Below are 4,265 nucleotides of genomic sequence, written 5' to 3'. Positions count from 1 at the left end.
CACCCCCACCTCCTGCAGGCTCCAGAGGGTGGCAGGACTGTGGGAGGGGCTTCTGCCCAGAGCACCCTCCCCCTCCGCGCGGCGTGGCCTACTAAGAGAAGAGGCTGAACTCACAAGATCTCAGATCCCCAGCGGCCTGAAGGTTGGCGTCCCTGTACGAGGTCCTCCCATGCCCTGAGCTTTGACTTAGAGATGCTGATTTGTAATTTGGTGGTGGTAAATGGGGCATGGGAAGAAAACATGAGATCAGATCCTGTATGTATCTTCATTTTTCATAAAAAAGAATCAAGATTTACTAATATTTAATATATATGGATTGACACATGCATGTGTATATACTTTATAAAGAAATATGCCTATATTCTGGGTGTAAATGTAAATGTTTCTTAATGATAAGGAACATGCTTTTTAAAATATATTTTAGTTAATTTTTATGAATTTTTTTTTAAGTTTTGTTGATTCAGCTAGTTTTTTTTGTTTGTTTGTTTGTTTGTTTGTTTGTTTTTGCCATGCAGCACACAGGATCTTAGTGAGGGATCTTAGTTTCCTCACCAGGGATTGAATTCATGTTCTCTGCATTGGGAGTGCAGAGTCTTAACCACTGGACCACCAGGGAAGTCCTGGAAGGTGCTTTTTAAAAAGCTTAGAGACAAGGAAATATAGTGTTGGTATGATTAATATCATAGGAGAGGTTTGGCTAAGTGCAGAGGAAGCTCAGAAGAGGGACCCAACTCGGGGTCCTAGAGACTTCCTGAAACCTGATCTAAAACTTGAAAGGGGAGGGGAGTTCTGCAGTCAAAAAAAAAGAAATAGAAAAAAGAAAAGGTGGGATGGTTTATTGCTGGAAAAGGAACAGCAAGGTAGAGACCTAAGGGTTGGAAACAGATGTATTCAAAGATCTAGCACTAGGAGGGAGGCAGCCATCTCTGGCATGGGTCAGCCAGCCCTGAGCACAAGCCTTAAACTCTGCTGCTTAAGAGCTGAACGTCCTTGGGTGACTGACTTAACCTCTCTGAGCCTCTGTTTCCTCATTTTATGAAATGGGTTTAACAACAGCACTGGCCTGGTAGGATGTTGTGCAGATTAAATGAGATGACAGGTGGAAAGCCACATACAGTAAACGCTCAAAAATCGGTAATTAGAAGAAAAAAAAAAGACAAAAAATTGGTAATTATGTGCCCCTTTTCAGAGCACTTTGGATTCATCTCTGTTTTTCAGCATTTACAACACAACTTGGCACATGGTTGGGGTTCATTTTTTGCATGAGTAAATTAGCACTTTTTTTCCTTTTATGCCCACAAGGTTTGTGGGATCTTAGTTCTCTGACCAGAGATTGAACCCAGGCCACAGAAGTGAAGGTGCTGAGTCCTAACCACTGGACTGTCAGGGAATTCCCTATTTCATTTGATTTTCACTGACACAGGTGAGGTAGAGATTATTATTTCTATTTTATAGGTGGAGAAACTGAGTCCCAGAGAAATGAAGTGACCTGCTTAGCATCGGCCAGATGGTAACCAGAACTGTCTCCTGTCAGAGCTTTTGCTTTTAGCCCTTTTATGTTTTATATGGTCATAATGATTAGATGGATTTTGAATGAAATAGTCTTTTTGTTTTTCTCCACGTCCTTGGTCCACGTGGTCCCAATTTGCCATACATAATTTTCCTAAAATGCTGCTGCTTCAGTTCACACCTTCGCTCCAAAATCATCACTGTGTCCCTACGATCAGGTTTAAGTGCGCTGGGCTGGTGTTCCAGGCTCTCCCTGACCTGGCCCCAGTCTGCCTTTCTCACTACAGGGCTGTCTCAAACCCTACTCTCCATCCAGCCCCGTAGGTTTACTTGCTGCCTTTGTGCTTCCTCTCCTCCATACTTTTGCTGCAGCCGTTCCACGAAATCCATCCAACCCTTGCTCAGTCACTCAGTCGTGTCCAAATCTTTGCAACCACATGGACTGTAGCCTACCAGGCTCCTCCATCCATGGGATTTTCCAGGCAAGAGTACTGGAGTGTGTTGCCATTTCCTTCTCCACATCCAGCCCTGCTGCTACTGCTGCTAAGTCGCTTCAGTCGTGTCCCGACTCTGTGCGACCCCAAGACGGCAGCCCACCAGGCTCTGCCATCCCTGGGATTCTCCAGGCAAGAACACTGGAGTGGGTTGCCATTTCCTTCTCCAATGCATGAAAGTGAAAAGTGAAAGTGAAGTCGCTCAGTTGTAAATAGCTCTTAAGTCCCCACTGCCAAGATTCCTCAGTCCTCATCTGCCTCTGAAAGTGTGATAACCGGAGCAGCATTTATTGACCAGCTACTGTGCATCAGGTCATTGTTCCCATTCTCTCTCCACTGAGGCAGATAGTAACACCTTGATATTAAAGGTAAGGAAACTCACAGCTGAGAGTCATCAGCAAGCATTTCCTGGGTACCAACTCTGTGCCAAACAGCACTGGTTATACAATGATGGACAAAAGGATGTGGTCCCTGCCCTCATGGAGCTTCCATTCTTGTGAGAAATGGAAGAGAGCAAAGCCATGAATATGCAAATTACCAGGGAAGCCCAGTTATAATGATATCATTATTATTAATTCTAATAACTGCCAGGAAAGGAAAGAACTGGGTTCCATGAGACTAGCAGGGCGGACCAGCCTGGATTTAGAGGATAGATGAGGCTGAGAAGGGAATTAAAAAAAAATTATTTATTTATAATATTCGGTCGTGCCAGGTCTTAGTTGCAGCTTGTGAAATCTAATTCCCAGACCAGGGATGGAACCCAGGCCCCTCCATTGGGAGTACAGAGCTTTAGCCACTGGGGCACCAGGGAAGTCCTTGAGAAGGGCATTTTAAACTGAGACCTGAAGGATTTCAAAGACTAGGAAAGAGAATGTTCCAGGTAAAGGGCACAGCTTAAGAACATGTTTCCAAGCAACAAAGAACTTGGCACAATGTAGCAGTGGGAGCCACAGCCGCCTCAACCAGGACTTAAGCCCAAGAACCACCCTTCAGAGGGAATCTCTAACCTCAAACATGTCCGAGCCGAGAACCATGGGGAGCCTGGGGCTCAGCGGGCTGTAACCCTAAACATCCAGGTTCCAACCCTGCTGGGGTCCCAGAGACACTTCTCTCTTGCCCACCCTTCTCAAAAGCAAAGATTCCTGAACCCGCCTGTAGGAGGTGTGTGGGCTGAGCTTTGGCCGACACCAGAGATGGACTCTGCTCCTGAGTTGGGGGGCAGATCTGAGCAGCAGAAACTTAAACGTGAAAGAAAAGGTAAATTCACTTCTCAGATCTATCCTCTTGGGTTGCATGCGTGTGATCAACACTTACATAACAAAGTGTCCATTTAGTTGCTTTTTTTCCTGTTCTGAAGGGTTTCGTGAATCAGCATTATCTCTGTACCTGTTGCACATAGCAGCTGAGGAGCACTATAGACTATTAATTCACCGTAATGTGTACCTGCATAAGTCTGGAGATGACTTGTGAAGCATGGTAGCAATTCTTCATGTTGGATGAAGAATGGGATGATATTTTAAGAACAGTTCGGTTTTCCTAAAAGTGTTAAATAAGATGAAATTAAAACTTCTAAAAACCATTTAAATTTGATTAATTGGGGGATATTTATTAAGTGTAAACTATATTTGCCTTCAAATTTTAATGTATCATTTTGAATATATTCGAAGAAAAGTCACTTTTCAAAACATACATAAAAATAATTTTAATTAAAAAGTTTAACATTTACTTAGTTACTTTGAGGAGAATGTATTCACATTTTGTACACTTTGAATGCAGTGACATGTTTTTAATCCTTGGAGAGTTAGTCTGGATCCAGATCATGATAGAAGCAGAAAATAGCCAAATGAAACACAGAAAAGAATAAAAAGAATCTTCAGAGTTTTGTTGGGGACCTTCCCTGGTGGCTCAGCTGGTAAAGAATCTGCCTGCAATGCGGGAGACTTGGGTTTGATCCCTGGGTTGGGAAGAGCCCCTGGAGAAGGGAAAGGCTACCCACTCCAGTATTCTGGCCTGGAGAATTCCATAGTCCATGGGGTCGCAAAGAGTTGGACATGACTGAGTGAGTTTCACTTTCACTTTTCACAGTGTAAGCATGGGTGGGAAACTTAGAGATGTGTCAATGTTTAGATTTGGGCCAAGGATGGGTAGGTTTAGGATTGGCCATCAAGACTTTGCTGAAAATGAGAGTTTAGTGATAAGATTCATGTCAAGAACACACATAGGGACTTGCTTGGTGGTCCAGTGGCTAAGATTTTGCATTCC

Source organism: Bubalus kerabau, chromosome 3 (genome assembly GCF_029407905.1).
Source record: "Bubalus kerabau isolate K-KA32 ecotype Philippines breed swamp buffalo chromosome 3, PCC_UOA_SB_1v2, whole genome shotgun sequence".
Classification (NCBI taxonomy): Eukaryota; Metazoa; Chordata; class Mammalia; order Artiodactyla; family Bovidae; genus Bubalus; species Bubalus kerabau.
The sequence above is the reverse complement of the archived record's forward strand: the minus strand, read 5'-3'. Positions refer to the sequence as shown.